This window comes from Phaethon aethereus, assembly GCF_964289735.1.
Source record: "Phaethon aethereus genome assembly, chromosome: 1".
Lineage (NCBI taxonomy): Eukaryota > Metazoa > Chordata > Aves > Phaethontiformes > Phaethontidae > Phaethon > Phaethon aethereus.
This window is the reverse complement of record NC_138575.1, coordinates 154,998,228-155,016,718: the sequence shown is the minus strand read 5'-3', so window position 1 is coordinate 155,016,718 and position 18,491 is coordinate 154,998,228.

Below are 18,491 nucleotides of genomic sequence, written 5' to 3'. Positions count from 1 at the left end.
TATTTCACCTTGTGTGCTCTGCTCTTGAGCTTTCTCTTTAACTCATCTGAATCAAGTATCACCTTGGACGGGGAGCTGAGCCTGGATTTAGAACTCAATTAACCTCCTGAGCTTTTCATTAATGTGAGCGGCTGCCCTCAAGCTATTGTTCAGGCCCAAATCTAATCCTTGTGTTGTTAGAAGGAAATGGGAGCTACGGTGAATGGTTACAACTGTGTCGCTACTTCCACAGCGCAGATCGTGGCAGTCCAGAAGTTGCTCGGATGCTCCCGTTAGTTCCTGAACATTCTCACCGATTCCATTCCTTTCCCGTGTTGGACATGCACAGGCTCTCCCTTACACATGGCGGAGCTTACTTCGGTGCTTTCACCCTGAGAAGTCTCCGGCAGCCGTGAATCTGCCCCGGCCCCCGTGTGCCTGGCTGTGCCGTGTACACCTGCGGGCCTGTCCGCCGGCTTCGCTAGCGAGCCGGGGCTGCGGGGCCCTGCGCGCACCTCGCCGCGTCCTTCCGCCTCCTCCGCCTAAGCAGCGAGTGTGGTGGCGAGGATGGGTTTAGGCATCCTAAAGGTTAACGTTCAGGCGTCGAAAAAAAGCGATGGAGACTGACAGTGAGAAAGCTTTTACCTGCTGCTGTGCACCAGCCCTGGGAATGTGGTGTACCCTGTGTGACACCCCGGATATCGCAGAATCTTGGCATATCTCGAGTTGGAAGGGACCCGTAAGCGTCACCAAATCCAACTCCCTGCTCTTCGCAGGACCACCCAAAACTAAACCCCATGACTAAGCATCATCCAGATGCTCCTTGAACTCTGACAGGCTTGGGGCCGTGACCGCTGCCCTGGGGAGCCTGTTCCAGTGACCAACCACCCTCTTGGCGAAGAACCTTTTCCTCGTGTCCCATCTGATGTTATATGTAGGCCTCATGGGGTTCCCCAACCAATTTATTACTATTTTTAGCCAGCATGTTGCTCAGGTTGTTAGACATGTCTTGCCTGTCAAGCAGTCTCTGAGAGCTCTGTGTTTGCTGTAGACACAGATGAGCAATGCAGAAATCGCATGTTTTTACAGAATTTTTCCAGCAGGGGACTGTGTTAGCTTCTGCTTTGTCAGAAACTACTCACAGTTTCCCTGAATTTGTTAATATTTGTACTTTTGTATGCTTTTGTAACCAGCTGGAGTTAGCTTTTTGTATGTTTTGGAGCTGCTTTTCAAGCTCTGTGATATACGGTCTATTAACCTTTTGTCCTGTAGAATAGAAGTAGACAGAGTTAAAAGTGTTCACGCAGCATTTGACCTAGCCATGCGTATGGGATTTGTATGGTTTTTTTAGCACTTCCCGGCGGCACGCGTGACTTATCGTAGCGTCTGTACATTCAGCATCACAAGGGTTCTTTCGGCACAAGGCAACGTGGAGGTAACACAGAATCAGGTTTGTTAGACAGAGGTGAATCTAAGCAAGGAATTTGGCTGTGATCACTAGCTCCTTTAATCTCAGGCCTTACTCTAAGGCAGGCAGAATTTCAGAGGAACTGAGAAACATCCACAGCTACAGGACTGGTCTTACCAGTTCCCACAAGAAGTCTCTATGGTGAGACTGAGTTGAGAAAACACTGGGACGGTGCAATGTGTGCTCCATCCACTGCACTCTCTATTTTGCCAAGTGAGTTTTCTGCTGAGAATTTCAGATATAGGACTGTTTTACCTGTGCTGGGAAAAGGAGAGATGCAATGCGTTCTTTCCTGGTGGCAGAGAAGGGAGTATGGTGACTACCTTGGACTTGAAGCTAAGCATTTGAAAATACAGGTTCAGGAAAGTGGCCCTGCCCTGCCCTGGCCATCAGATCTTCAGAAGAATTTCTGCCTCTGCACTCAGACCTGGTTCCATGTATCTGCTGGCTGTCTCACTGACCGTCTTTGCCATCATCGTGAATAAAAAAAGCACATCCTCTGCTTTCCAGAGCACCAAGACGTTCCAAAATTGTGAGCAGAGAGTAGCAGCCTAAGATGCTTTCACATTCCTTTCCTATGTTTTCGATTTCTGTCAAAGGATCTTTTTTTTTTTCCACTATGGTCCCTTTGTATCCCTTAGGTTAAATAGGAAAAAAATTGGTTTAGTCCAGTATGATCCCTAGGCCTCATTGAGATGACTCCAGGTTTGGTATCTGACGAAACCTTTCACCTTTGTGATCAGTTGTCACTTGTGATAGGGCAGTTAGGATATCATAGAATCTTTTAGGTTGGAAAAGACATTTAAGATCGTCGAGTCCAACCATTAACCTAACACTACCAAGTTCATCTCCATACCATGTCCCTAAGTGCCACATCTACATATCTGTTAAATACCTCCCCGAAAGGTTACTCAACCACTTCCCTGGTCCAAGGCTTGACAACCCTTTCAGGGAAGAATTTTTTTCCTAATACCCATTCTAAACCTCCCCTGGGCAACTTGAGGCCATTTCCTCTCGTTCTATTGCTAGTTACTTGGGAGAAGAGACCAACACCCACCTCACCACAACCCCCCTTTCAGGTAGTTGCAGAGAGCGATAAGGTCTCCCCTCAGCCTCCTCTTCTCCAGACTGAACAACCCCAGTTCCCTCAGATGCTCCTCATAAGACTTGTGCTCCGGATTCCTCACCAGCTTTGCTGTCCTTCTCTGGACACGCTCCAGCACCTCAATGTCCTTTTTGTAGTGAGGGGCCCAAAACTGAACACAGTGTTCGAGGTGCGGCCTCACCAGGGCCGAGTACAGGGGCATGATCACTTCCCTACTCCTGCTGGCCACGCTAGTTGTGATACGAGCCGGGACGGTGACTCATGTTCAGGCCAACATCTCTAGGTCCCTTTCCACCAGGCAGCTGTCCAGCCACTCCTCCCCACGCCTGTAGCGTTGCATGGGGCGGTTGTGACCCAAGTGCAGGACCCGGCACTTGGCCTTATTAAACCTCATACAGTTGACCTCGGCCCATCGATCCAGCCTGTCCAGATCCCTCTGCAGAGCCCTCCTACCCTCCAGCAGATCAACACTCCCGCCCAACTTGGTGTCATCCGCAAACTTACTGAGGGAGCACTTGATCCCCTTGTCCAGGTCATCGATAAAGATATTAAACAGAAGTGTCCCCAGTACTGAGCCCTGGGGAACACCACTTGTGACCAGCCATCAACTGGATTTAACTCCATTCACCACAACTCTTTGGGCCCAGCGATCCAGCCATTTCTTTACCCAGGAAAGAGTACACCTGTCCGAGCCACGAGCAACCAGTTTCTCCAGGAGTATGCAGTCAAAAATGGTGTCAAAGGCTTTACTAAAGTCCAGGTAAACAACATCCACAGCCTTTTTCTCATCCACTAAGCAGGTTGTTTTGTCATAGAACGAGATCAGGTCAGTCAAGCAGGACCTCCCTTTCGTAAACCCATGCTGACTGGGCCTGATCACCTGGTTGTCCTGTACATGTCATGTGATGGCAGTCAAGATGATCTGCTCCATAACCTTCCCTGGCACCGAGGTCAGACTTACAGGCCTCTAGTTCCCCAGATCCTCCTTCTAGCCCTTCTTGTAGATGGGCACTTGCATTTGCTAACCTCCAGTCAACTGGGACCTCCCTAGTTAGCCAGGGCTGCTGATAAATGATGGAGAGTGCCTTGGTGAGCACTTCCACCAGCTCCCTCAGTACCTTTGGGTGGACCCCATCAGGCCCCAAAGACTTGTGTGTGTCGAAGTGGTGTAGCAGGTCGCTAACCATTTCCCCTTGGTTTATGGGGGCTTCATTCTGCTCCCCATCCCTGTCTTGAGCTCAGCGGGCTGGGTACCCAGAGAACAACTGGTCTTACTATTAGAGACTGAGGAAAAGGCAGCATTAAGTACCTCAGCCTTTTCCTCATCCTTTGTCACTATGGTTCCCCCCTTATCTGATAAAAGATGGAGATTCTCCTTAGCCTTCCTTTTTTTGCTAATGTATTTACAGAAACGCTTTTTATTGTCTTTTATGGCAGTAGCCAGATTTAGTTCTGGTTGGGCTTTGGCCCTTCTAATTTTCTCCCTGCATAACGTCATGACATCCTTGCAGTCTTCCTGAGTTGCCTGCCCCTTTTCCCACAGGTTATAAACTCTCCTTTTTTTCCTGAGTTCCAGCCAAATCTCTCTGTTCAGCCAGGCCAGTCTTCTTCCCCGCCAGCTCGTCTTATGGCACATGGGGACAGCCTGCTTCTGCACCTTTAAGATGTCCTTCTTGAAGAATGTCCAGCCTTCCTGGACTCTTTTGCCCTTCAGGACTCCCTCCCAAGGGACTCTGCCAACCAGTCTCCTAAACAGGCCAAAGTCTGCCTTCTGGAAGTCCAAGGTAGCAGTTCTGCTGATCCCCCTCCTTACTTCTGTGAGAATCAAAACCTCTATCATTTTGTCATCGCTATGCCCAAGATGGCCTCTAAGTATCACATCACCCACAAGGCCTTCTCTGACGACAAACAGCAGGACCAGTGGAGTACCTTCCCTAGTTGGCTCACTCACCAGCGGTGTCAGGAAGTTATCTTCCACACACTCCAGGAACCTCCTCTCCGCTGTATTGTATTTCCAGCAGACATCTGGTAGGTTGAAGTCCCCTTTGAGAACAAGGGATAGTGATTGTGAGACTTCTCCCAGCTGCTTATAAAATATTTCGTCTGCCTCTTCATCCCGGTTGGGTGATCTATAACAGAATCCCACCATGATACTTGCCTTGTTTGCCTTCCCCCTGATTCTTACCCATAAACACTCGACCTTATTGTCACCATCATTAAGCTCTAGACAGCCAAAACACTCCCTCAGATACAAGGCTACCCCACCACCTCTCTTTCCTTGCCTATCCCTTCTGAAGAGTTTATAGCCATCCATTGCAGCACTCCAGTGGTGTGTCATCCCACCATGTTTCCGTGATTGCAATTATATCATAGTTTTTCAGCTGCACAATGGTGTCCCAAGTCATCCTGTTTGTTGTCCATGCTGCATGCATTGGTGTAGATGTGCTTTAGTTGGGCTATTGATCCTGCCACCTTTTTTGGAGGAGAAGCCCTAATTCCTATGTGACTGTTCTCAGGTGTTTCCTAACACATCAACAACCTTTGTGTCTTTGCTACCGCATGGATCTCCACCCCCTAACCCCACTGAGACGGCTAAGGTGCTATGCGCATTTAGTATAGAGACATTTCAAATGCGCACCAGTGCACTCAGCACATTGTGGAGCAGACTGAAGGACCACACCAGCACACTGTCCCTCAAATATTGTTGTGCTGCCCACAGGCTTATCACTAGTGAGCCTGATTTTATCCATTTTGCCCTTCAAATGTGCTTTAAAGCTCTTTCAATGAGCCCTGTTAACTCCTGTGCAAAGACCCTTTTCCCACCTTGAGAAAAGTGTACCCCATCTGTTGCCAGAAGGTCTGGTATCATGTAGACCAACTCATGATCAAAAAACCCAGAATTCTGCTGGTGACACCAGTTATGGAACCACATATTGATCATCTGGGTCTCCCTGTTTCTTCCATTGTCATTCCCTGCAACTGGAAGGATGGAGGAAAACATTGCTTGTGCTCCTGATCCCTTAACCAGTCATGCCAAGGCCCTGAAGTGTCTTGATTCCCCTTGGACTTCTTACTGCAAGTTCATCACTGGCTACATGAAAATGCCATAATAGATAATAATCTGAGGGCCACATGAGGGTAAAAAGCTTTGTCTTCGCATCTTTAACCCGGGCCGCAGGGAGGCAGCAGACTTCCCTAAGAAGTGGGTCTGGTCTGTGTATCGAGCTTTCTGTTCCCCTCAGAAAAGAGCGCGCTATGACAATAACCCATCTTTTTTTCTTAATGGAGGTTGTTTTCCTGTGGGGCACAGGCTGACTTAACTTTGGTGACACCTCCAACCTAGATGGACCATCATCCTCATTGTTGTTCAATTCCACTTGCAGAGCCTCATACCTATTGCACAAGGGCACCTGGGAAGGTGAGGTAGTCATGGTGGAGATGGGCCTGCTGTGCATCATCCCACTGCTGCAGCGAATCCTGACACTTGGATTACAGGGTAGGATGTGCTCTTGTGCACGTTTAATGTTACTGTAAAGGATGCCCCAACTGCCACCTGATAACAGTGTTGGTGAGGGATCACTACCTCAAGGAGGAGTAGATAGTTCACTTGAGGATAGAAAACCAAATGGGCATTATCCAAACATGAAGTTCTCAGACATGAGCTGCTGTGTCTCACTCTCCTTTACACTGTCAAACCCTATGCAGGAATCTTGCTTCTGAGATATGACAGTTCACTGACAACTGGGACACAAAGAACGTGTCTCCTCTTGCATCTTACCTGCTGAATCAGAGGGGGAGTTGGAGGTAAGCTTTGTCTACAGATATTGCAAGGGAAGAACTTTCTTCAATTTTGGATGGTTGGGTGTGCACACATAGACAACACATCTTGAGTTGCTGAGAGTAATTTTTCCTACTCACGGAAAAGAAGACAGGTGACTGTAATGACCAGATTTACATATTATTTTGGGAAAGTAATAAAGAAATGGATTCAAGAATCTTGAATTATTCTCATTTAACAGACTGCATTCCTGGTTGAATGGACAACTTCACTTCTGAGGCCTTGGTGCATAGAAATATGCCCAGGCCTAGTTTTTGGGCGGTAAATCACATTTATAAATGATCAGATTTAGGAGTACAGCATACTTGAGTATATTCTATGGATAGCTGCAGAAATCAACACTGCATAATTTGCCTGCTGCAAGTTGTAAAATGGGAAAACTGTTCTGAAAGGGCTTAGGAAGGCCACAGATGGACATAGGAAACACACAATTTGTAGGGCGAAATTCAGTCTAGTCCCTTGAAAAATGGTTTGTCTTTGTGCTGTATGCCTGTTACGCTGAAGACAATGAAGGCTCATGGCATAAACCCTTGTGTTCCAGGTATTTTTGCTTCTGTCAGTTTGTGGTTTATTGGAATTCTTTTACAAGTGCCTTTAAAACAATTCAGATTAACTGGGTTTTATTAGGAAGGAAATTGAAAAAACATTTCAATGCATTTCCCACTAGTAAGGAAGCCTTCGATTAAAACAAAAAGCTTACCACTCTGTGGCTATTCTGAATGGCTTCCAGCTCATTAAGAGTGTCAGATTTTATCGGCATCCACCATGGAATACTTAACATGAACAGTTATGCGTTCTGCAAGGCTGCAGATAAAGAGCTCAGATATATCTGTGTAAGCACTGGTGTATGGCAGGAGGAAAAGTAATTTCTACCTAAATAATTATACATGTCTGTAAGTCTGGATTCATCTGCACACCCCTCTTTGGTGAGTGCCAAGAGGATTCTCCTTGGCAGAGACATTTTAGAGGCCAATTCGACCACCCTGTAGCAACAGCCATCCTTTGTGCTGTGCTCCAAATCAAAAGGATGCCCACCAGCTGTTTGCATGCAGATAAATTAGGTGGCCTTGTGCAAGGGTGCACTGTGAGAGGACATGACAAAGGAAACAGGGAGATAACGACATGGGGCTGAGCTTTGAGGTGAGAAGAAAAAAAGTGAAAACACCCTTTTCGCATTATCCTGACAGGGGAAATACTGACATGATCCTTCAGCAAGGCAGCATGTCCTGTGTGCTGTGCACGCTGTGAAGAACAGGAGTGTGAAAACTTGGGTGGGAAGCGACAGACGAGGACTAGCTTGGCATTGCTCAAAACCTTGGCTATTGGAAGAGGTTGGAACAACAGGCTTTATTTGAGGGAAAGGGGTAAACAGGATCAAACCCACAGGCATTGTCCCAATATAAGCTGGAAATTTGGAAATTTTGGGTCGGCTTTTTATCGACAGAGCATGAACTCCTCATTCTGCTGTTTTCTACTCAGTTCTTCCTTACACCTCCCACGTCCACTGGTGACTGTGATGCAATGTGGAACTCTGTGTGACCTCACCGAGAAGCAGCCCCCACCGTGGGAGAAGGAGGATGGGAAGCAGGTCCTAAGCAGCTGGAAAAGCCGCTGCCCCTAAAGTTGAAGCTACTGACCTGAGCTGCACCGAACGCTTTGGTTTTCTCAGCTGCGTTAGATTCCCTCTCGCCTTTTCCCCCTTCATTTCCAGCCGAACCCATCCAGAAGCTCCTTTTCACAGCATTGCCAACAGAAAGGCAGCAGAGGTGTGCCATGAAGAAGCGTTTTCTTTTAGCGTGCTTCCTTACAGCTTTCTTCCAGCCAGGGGCTTGGCCTTCCCCTCCACGTCACGCAGCGTCACTGACCGTAATCTCGCTGCCAGTCTTCAGGTGACATCTCCAAGCTGTCCACAGGGAAGCTTTCCCAGTAAGGTTAGAAAGGAGTGATGTAGTTTACTCTGCGCGTTCATGCGTTTTGCAGGCACTTCCTAATGTGTTAAACTATTCAGTAAGCTATTACTTGGTTCCTAGGCAAAAACGTGCTGGTGTGAGGCTGTTCCACCTCTTGTGTTGACTGAGTCTTGCAGTGTTTGGCAGTCCTCCATGATCGGCCTTAATGAGATGGCATCTGTTTTTATCTTGATTTAAGGAGAATCGTTTACAGAGCTTTTTGGGTCTAATGAGCGTTGGTCTATAGGAAATTCGAGAACTCCCTTTGTCAAACGTGGTTGAGTCCACCAGGAGGTTCAAAAATTGCTCAGATTGGGGGCGAGTATGGGATGCAGAGGAGCTGGCCAAGTGATTTTGTAGTTTTTGCGGGTACCTCAGGAAAGTGAAGTAAAAACTGTGTATACAGACTTGTAATTGCTTAACACTCTTGAAACTACTGAAAATAACATGACGGAGCTGGGCCGCATCAGATGCTGCTATTTTATGGGGTGCCCAGGACGTGGGTGCCTGTGTAGCAGTGGCTGCTGCCTTGGCACAGCTGCAGCCTGCCAGCTGCTGGAGGTTGTGCCCCTGGGCAGCCGTAAATTCATGTGGATGTTCACAGTTTTGCTAAAAAACTCTCTATAAAGCCAGTAACACTTTGCTTCTTTAGTTGCCAAGTTCTGTTTTTAGAACAGCTGTCCAATGATTTTGGAATGGTGTTGCTGGACTTTTGTCTCCCTATTCAATTTGAAGTAGTGTTGTGAATATTTGGAAAAAAAAAATACTAAAAAGTTGAGAAATAGTGATTAAGGGAAATGCACTGACTTAGAGATACCCTCTGCAACTTGAGCAAAGGTGACTAGAGCAAAACTGAACTTGCTCAGGGAAACACAGCTCTGTGAAGGTGTCACAGATGTGCATCCTCTTGTCTCTTTGGTGCTTTGTGCCTCCTGCTCATGGCTCAGGGTCTGTTTCTGTTCTCAAATCCTTTCTCCCTTTGATGTCCACATCACTAGCTCTCGACTGCACAGAGCTCATGGCTTTTGTGCCGGCTGATGTGTCCTGGGCAATGTCTTCAGCTCAGTGGCTCTGCCATTCCTTAGGCAGCCCCATCAGAAATCTGGTCTTCTTGAACCCAGCTTTTCTTGACCTGTCCGTGAAAGCCCCTGGTCTGAACCAAGCACTGCCACTGGCTGCTTGGGTACTGTCCCGGAGCCATAATGATAGGAGATTGCTAGGGGATCATTTGGATGTGCCACTACAGTTGTGAAAAATATTTTGAATGAATTTGACTAAATGGATAGGAAACCAACATGACTGTCCATATTAAGCTGAGACAGAAATGAGAAGTTGTATGAAGCAAAAAAACACCAAACCTTCTGGATGACAGATCTCTTCCTCAGCCCCTGTTTTGTAAGGCTTTGATCTCTGGAAGTGTTACCTGTACATATGAAAACTGCAAAAAGGGAATAGTTGAAGGACACAAGGCAGTAGGCTCAACCTGGCAATTTTCTGTAGCTGAGGCTGTCAGGCAGGTAAGTATTTGCCTCTCCTCTGCTAAAACTGGAATGGTGAGGCTGAGGGGAATGTATTAAAGCACAACTGGAACGCAGTGACTGACAACCCCATGACCTTTATTTCCCACCAGGCTTTGGCGGATGATTCAAAATTATTTCAGAACACTTGCCTTTGAAATAGTGATAGATGGGGCAAGCTGTTATTTCATAAGTTGTGGTATAGAAAGCAAACCGCTTTGGATGACAATATTTACTTTAGATTTACATATTTTGAATATGAAGAGTAGATGATGTACTTCTGTTATATGAGGCCACTGGGGAAGACACAACCTGTCTTCAGGGCTAGAAAAAAGCACATTTAATGAGAGATAATTCTGAAATGTAAACAGTCAGTATTGTAGTGCTTCACCGCAAAATTGTACATATTGCAAATGAGTCATGCCTCTACTTTAAACTCTGGTAGAGCAGTAAACAAGATTCAGGAGTGTAATGGTACTGTTCAGTCCTGTACTCATCAGAAAAATATAAAACAGGGAAAGAGTTTTGGCAAAAGCTGAGTGCTTCTGAAATCTGGTGCAATGTATTAGATTTTGAAACATGATAAACAAATAAGGTTCACAGAACACCTTACCATACTGTAATTTGTCTTTGTTCACTATATGAGACATTTTATTGTAAGGAGATTGTGTGGTTTGATGAATATTCCTATATAATGCATTTTTCACTATAGGCAAATATGTAGAAAAAGAAAACTAGGTCCAGTGGAGCTTGTCATAAATATTATGTCTGGACCAAGCACAATCCTAATAAAAACTGTGCACAGCCATAATATTGGGGTGCAGGCTGCGGGAGTCGGAGGCCTGCTAGCCCCCCTTCTCTCATTTGTATTTATCCTGATGTCATGTTGTTTGTGTCCAAAGAGGACAATGAGACCTGGGTTTTGTACTGACACCTGAGAGCACTGAGCCTGGATGAAAACCAACGTGTTCTTGGATACGTGCATCCTCTAAAGCACGATGTATCTACGGCTCTGTGAACACCTGCAGTTAAGAGGTGACTCTTACACTAACCACTGTAAGAATGACTTCATTTCACTACAGAAGGCGTGGGAGTGGGGGCACTGGGCGCAGTGGTGGGAAGAGAAGCCGCCCATGAAGAAGGTGTAAATTAAGGACAACTTACAGAGTAAAAGTAAAATAAAGAAACATCTTAGGAACTTTAATGTCAGTCCCTGAGGAATGGAGAACAAGCTGCTGTCAGCAGGGTTTTCTGTACTTGACGTGAGGAATGTAGATGCTCACAGCAATCAAAGCATCAGTCAGGAGCGGCCGAGCAGCATCACTTGTGGGAAATCTGTACTGGTGCTCTTCCAGTTAAATGCAGAAGGCATTGAGAAACTCCGAACTCCAAGGAGGCCCCTTCCCATCCATCTTCTTCCCCCAAATCTGGTAAAATCCCACCTGCTGTGCGACAGAGCATCTTTACCACACTTGACCGAGGAAACTGCGCGCTCCGCTTTTTACTGCGTTTTCCTATGGATTTTTACCCCTCCTTGAAAGGAGAGTAAAGCCTGAGGTGGGCTGTGGGACTTTCACGTGGTTTTTGTTTGTTTGTTTGTTTGGTTGGTTATTTTTGGTTGGTTGTTTTTTAATTCTGGTGAAGAAGGACGTGCCGGGGAGCCGCAGGGCCGCCATCGGCGGTGGAAGGGCTCCTCCTGCTGGCAGCGGGCTCCGTGGCCGCCCTGCAGGGCAGGGCAGGGCAGGGCAGGGCAGGGCAGGGCAGGGCAGGGCAGGGCAGGCAGGGCAGGCAGGGCAGAGTGGGCAGGACAGGGCAGGCAGGGCAGGCAGGGCAGGCAGGGCAGGTAGGGCAGAGTGGGCAGGACAGGGCAGGCAGGGCAGGCAGGGCAGGCAGGGCAGGTAGGGCAGAGTGGGCAGGACAGGGCAGGCAGGGCAGGCAGGGCAGGCAGGGCAGGTAGGGCAGAGTGGGCAGGACAGGGCAGGACAGGGCAGGACAGGGCAGGGCAGGCAGGGCAGGTAGGGCAGAGTGGGCAGGACAGGGCAGGACAGGACAGGGCAGGGCAGGCAGGGCAGGGCAGGGCAGGCAGGGCAGAGCAGCCCTCCCAGGCCTCTTTGGGTGCAGGTTGGTGGCTTTTCCTGTAGGCTTTTACTCTGCCATCCACTTCAGTATTATTTTTCCCCCAAGTGAAAGATGTGGGACTCCTCAAGGAGGGAGTACTCAAGGGAGAGTTGAGGGACAACCCTCTTACTAGTTGTCCGTACAGGCTGAGCCTCCCTGGGTCTTGATGATGGCCGGCAGGGTAGGTCAGCACTACAGTTAGTGGTAGGATTCAGGGCAGCAATGTGAGGAAGGGGATATAGTTCAGCGGAGAGCAGGGCAGATGTTCGTTTTGATATAACTAGGTGAATCCTGGCTCCGGTGCGTTGACATGAGTACATCTATTTGGTACCTGGGTTCATTGGATCCCATGCTACTTACACACTCACTGAATGCAGTAGCAATCAAGGAAAAGAAAGTTTTAAACAGGACCGTGCCTAAAATCTTCCCAAATCATCCTTTGTCTCAGGACCTCTTCCTGTTGCTCTGGCATTTTTTTCATTTCCCTCTGTCTGCTGCCTTGTGGGTTAACCCTGGCAGGCAGCTCAGCCCCACACAGCTGCTCGCTCATTCCTCCCTCCTACCTCCCTCCGTGGGGTGGGGGAGAGAATCAGAAGAGTAAAAGTGGGAAAACTGGTGAATTGAGATAAAAACAGTTTAACAGGTAAAGCAAAAGCTGTGCAAGTAAACAAAGCAAAACAAGGAATTCATTTACCACTTCCCATGGGCAGGCAGGTGTTCGGCCACCTCCAGGAAAGCAGGGCTCCATCACGTGTAATGGTTCCTTGGGAAGAGAAATGCCATCACTCCAAATGTGTCCCTCTTTCTCCTTCTTCCCTCAGCTTTTATTACTGAGCAGGATCTCATATGGTCTGGGATAACCCCCTGGTCAATGGGGTCGGCTGTCCCGGTTGTGCACCCGCAGCCTTCTCAGTGGTGGGGTGGGGTGAGCAGCAGAAATGGCCTTGATGCTGTGTAAGCGCTGCTCAGCAGTAACGGTGTGTTACCAACACTGTTTTCATCACAAATCCAAACATAGTCCCATATGAGTTACTATGAAGAAAATTAACTTGATTCCAGCCAAACCCAGCACAGCCTCCAGATACTTCACAGGCTTGCGGACACCGTATCTTGCCAGATACAGCCTCCTGCTTGTTCACAGTCCATTTTCAGTGGAAAATTCTTTTGTTGTTCCTCAGCACTTGGTGGGTCTGTGCTTTCGTGTGGTGGCTTCTGTCACCATAACTGTTGTTTTCCCCCAGAGGGGACCCTAATCACTTCCTGCAGCTAGCATCAATCAAGGATAGCTGTTGGGGTAACAACTGGTGTTGGAAGCTACTGGGAGGTTTTATTCAGAGTTGGAATGGGGACTTGCAACAGCCTTCCAGTGTTAGTAGTGAGGGGCAGAAAATCTAAACCCATATTAAAAGAGTAAAAACCCTTCCAGGCCACAAGTCCTGTTTCTGTTCAAGGAGGTTTAAGGATCTCAATCCTATTGGACCTTCAGAAGATTTCCCCACTGGCCATGAGAAAGACTGATGTCAAGCATGCTGGTCTTTTAATCCCTGTTTCTTATTTTACTTAGCTTTCTCCTTAGATTTGCCTCTGGGAAGATGGACATTAAACCCATACCAAATACGCCCATACTTAGGCTGGACTGCCAGGTGGGGGGGTTTTGTTTGTTTGTTTTTTAAAGAGGTGTTAAGTGGGCCTTTGCTCAGGTTTGCCACAGTTACTAAATTTCAGAGCCTATAGGCCTATATGGGAATGAGACATGTGACTGTAGCACAGAGGAACAAGCCTGAACTTGACTACCTCATTGTCTTACCCTGAGCACTGACGGTAGGATTAGCTAAAGTGTTACGGACTTTTCTATGGCCTAGATACATGAATAAAACCGTTCAGGCTGGAAGGGATCTTGGGAGGTCCCTAGTCCAGCCTCCTGCTCAGAGCAGGGTCAGCTCTGAGTTCGGCCCCGGTTGCTCAGGTCTTTGTCCAGTCGGGTATTGAAAACCCCTAGGATGGATGTCAGGGTTTAGCCCCAGGCGGCAACTAAGCCCCACGCAGCCGTCCGCTCACTCCCCCACGGTGGGACAGGGGAGAGAATCGGAAGAGTAAAAGTGAGGAAACTCGTGGTTTGAGATAAAGACAGTTTAACAGGTAAAGCAAAAGCCGCGCACACAAGCAAAGCAAAACAAGGAATTCATTCACCACTCCCCGTGGGCAGGCAGGGGTTCAGCCATCTCCAGGGAAGCAGGGCTCTGTCACGCGTAATGGTTTCTTGGGAAGACAGATGCCATAACTCTGAACATCCCTCCACCCCTTCCTCCTTCTTCGTCCCAGTTTTATATACTGAGCATGATGTCATATGGTTGTATGGTATAGAATATCTCTTTGGCCAGCCTGGGTCACCTGTCCTGGCTGTGTCCCCTCCCAGCTCCCCGTGCACCCCTAGCCCTCTTGTTAACAGGCAAGCGTGCGAAGCTGGATTGTCCTTGACTACTTAGCAACAATTATCAACATTTTCTCATCCCAAATCCAAAATAAAGCCTCACACTAGCTTCTATGATGAAAATTAACTCTATCCTGGCTGAAACCAGGGCAATGGAAAGCTCACCAGAGAACCCAGTGGGCTTGAGCTGGTGATGGTGCTAAAAGAGTCAAAACAGCTGGATTAAAGGTAGTCTGGGCAGGTCTCCAAGGCTGCAGTGTAGCTGGCATGGGTTCTATCTCAAATAACGACATGGTACTCTCTTCATGTGCTTCATGCTGAGCATCAGCGTATGGGCTCCAAGACGACAATTGCACTGTGCACTGCAGTGTAAAAGTACTTCGAGATGGTGGTACACTACAATGCCTGTACCTCTGTAATACCTATATTGTTTTTTAAACGCTGTATGAGGCAGGGCTAATGGAAACATTCGACATAGAGTTCTTCTGAAACTGGTCTTTGAGAATTGCAGTACCACTGACTACTGAAACAGGGAGTGGGCTTTCCCTTTCTTCTCAGTGGGTAAGAGGAGGCAGGTATGCAGCTCATGCCTATCGTTCTGGACCACAGACACCTCCAGAGGTGCCTAAGGGCTTCTGTTAAGACAAAATGCTTGTTTAATTTTGAGTCATTAATGTTTGTGCTCCGTTAATATTGGCTCTGCGTCTGGGAGGTGTCTCCTACTGTGGGTTCAGCGTGTTGTTTGCTGCTGCTGAGAGTGTCTTGTGTGAGTCCCTTGATGTGCCTGCATATAGCATTCTCCCCGTTTTTAGGGGTTTTTTTTCTAGTTGTAATCATTTTGCATTCCCTTTTCCACTTTATATTATAAAAATCTTCCTTAATGAAAATATTGAACTACTTGTAAATATATTGAAAATGGTCAGTCACAGAATTGGTATGTCTTATTCTGTAGTACATATTCATTATCTTCTCTCCTTCCTGTCAAAATGGGCGTAAAAATTTCTATTCTATTACACAGACTTGAAATCCTAAAGTCCTCTGATGTGGATAATTTAAACTTATAATACATTAAAATATGGAATAATTATATGTTACAAATAGAATCTCAAAACTTCTATTCTATTCAGTCTGTCTTGTGTTCTGCTGGACTATTCAGACTGGCATTGGCAAGAGTCTTCCACTGAAGTGTATTATGACTTGAAGACTGTGTTGCTATGAATAGTCAATTCTACCTTTGTTGAGTTTGCTTCAAACTTTAATTTATTCTAGATATGCATTACAGATTTCACTTTCAATGATTATGAAGATAATGCAACTGCTTTCCGTGGAATTAAATGAAAAGCTAATGTTGAATTCACTGCCTTTTTTTCCTCATTTTTTCTATTTTGTAGTTTGTGAACTTCATGTTTATGAAATACATCACCGAAAAGTGGTGTTGCTTTGGTTATGTAACCACAAACTGCTCCTTCTATGGGCAAAATAATCACCTGAAACCTACGCCATGAGAATATTTAAAAAAATAAGATAGCATTGTTCAGATCTCAGACTTTGCTTCTAATTTTAGAGTTAACGTCTTTTTGTGGACTGTGTGTGTGGTGCTCATGTCTCAGGAAGGAAGAGATGGGCCTATGCCTGTGGAAGCCTGCCACAGTCCTGTCCTCATTTTGAGTTGATCGATGCCCTTATGCCCCTGTGTCCTCCTCCGGTGACTGGCATCACATTGTTGATACTAAATGAACCAAGAGAGATTTCTTCACCACGCAGTTAATTGTGGGAGGAGAATTTGCAGGAATAATACCCAGATTCCAATTAAAATTTATTTAAAGGTTCATTATAAAAGCGTTCAGGACAGGCTATGTATGTTAATCGGAGAAATCAGCCTATTTGGAGACAGCTAAAGACTGATTAGTGTTTCAGTTCTGCCCAGAATTTAAGGTCATGTTCATAAGTTTACTTGTATTTCAGAGGGTTGTTTTCATCTTCCTCTCACAGAGCCACAGGACAAGAAGGAGACATATTAGAGAAGAGAAAAAGTTATTTATGAATGAAGGGGCAGAAATAAATATACTCAGAAAAATTATGGAAGAGGTTTGTAAAAATGTAGAGCAGGCGTGTTTTCTCCATGAAGGAAAGAGAAATCTGCAAAGGAGAACCTTCAGAGAGAAGTGAGATGGATGGTTTTCTTTTGCCTTTTTCTATATGGGTCGTGCAGATATAATTTAGATCTGTATTTATGTGATACTTGAAATGTTGTCCCCTTAAAATGTTATGGTTGAAAACATCTGGTTTTCATATAAAAAGGCTACCTGGAGTGACCAAATGAGAGAAAGTTAAACCAGATCAGTGCGAGAAGCTTGCACAAACAATCACAGAATCACAGAATCACAGAATCACTAGGTTGGAAAGGACCTTCAAGATCATCAAGTCCAACCATTAGTCCAGCGCCACCATGTCCCCTAAACCATGTCCTGAAGCGCCACATCCACACGTTTTTTGAACACTTCCAGAGATGGCGACTCCACCACCTCCCTGGGCAGCCTGTTCCAATGCCTGACCACTCTCTCAGTGAAGAAATTTTCCCTAATATCCAATCTAAACCTCCCCTGGCACAACTTGAGGCCATTTCCTCTTGTCCTATCACTAGTTACTTGGGAGAAGAGACCAACACCCTCGTCGCCACAACCCCCTTTCAGGTAGTTGTAGAGAGCGATAAGGTCTCCCCTCAGCCTCCTCTTCTTCAGACTAAACAACCCAGTTCCCTCAGCCACTCCTCATAAGACTTGTGCTCCAGATCCCTCACCAGCTTCGTTGCCCTTCTCTGGACACGCTCCAGCACCTCAACATCCTTCTTGTAGTGAGGGGCCCAAAACTGAACACAGGATTCAAGGTGCAGCCTCACCAGTGCCGAGTACAGGGGCACGATCACTTCCCTACTCCTGCTGGCCACACTATTCCTGATACAGGCCAGGATGCTGGTGGCCTTCTTGGCCACCTGGGCACACTGCCGGCTTATGTTCAGCCGGCTGTCAACCAGCACCCCCAGGTCCCTTTCCGCCGGGCAGCTCTCCAGCCACTCTTCCCCAAGCCTGTAGCGTTGCATGGGGTTGTTGTGGCCAAAGTGCAGGACCCTGCACTTGGCCTTATTAAACCTCATACAGTTGACCTCTGCCCATCGATCCAGCCTGTCCAGATCCCTCTGCAGAGCCCTCCTACCCTCCAGCAGATCAACACTCCCACCCAACTTGGTGTCGTCTGCAAACTTACTGAGGGAGCACTCAATCCCCTCCTCCAGATCATCAATAAAGATATTGAACAAGACCGGCCCCAGAACCCAGCCCTGGGGAACACCGCTTCTGACCGGCCGCCAGCCAGATTTAACGCCATTCACCACAACTCTCTGGGCTCGGCCATCCAGCCAGTTCCTCACCCAGCGAAGAGTAAACCTGTCTAAGCCACGAGCCGCCAGTTTTTCCAGGAGAATGCTGTGGGAGACAGTGTCAAAGGCTTTACTAAAGTCCAGGTAGACAACGTCCACAGTCTTTCCCTCATCCACTAGGCGGGTCACCTGGTCATAGAAGATCAGGTTGGTCAAGCAGGACCCGCCTTTCATGAACCCATGCTGGCTGGGCCTGATCCCTTGGTTGTCCTGTAATTTTGTCCCTGCTTGACCTAACGAGATCCTTGTATTCTTCGTGAGTTGCCTGCCCCTTCTTCCAGAGATGATAAACTCTCCTCTTTTCCCTGAGTCCCAGCAAAATCTTCCTGTTCAGCCAGGCCGGTTGCCTTCCCCGCCAGCTCTTCTTACGGCACATGGGGACCGCCTGCTCCTGCGCCTTTAAGATTTCCTTCTTGAAGACTGTCCAGCCTTCCTGGACCCCTTTGTCCTTCAGGACTGTCTCCCAAGGGACTCTCTCAACCAGTGACCTGAACAGGCCAAAGTCTGCCCTCCGGAAGTCCATGATAGCAGTTTTGCTGACCCCTCTCCTTACTTCACTCACAACTGAGAATTCTATCATGTCGTGGTCACTAAGCCCAAGACGGCCTCCGACCACCACATCTCTCACCAGTCCTTAATGAAGGATAATT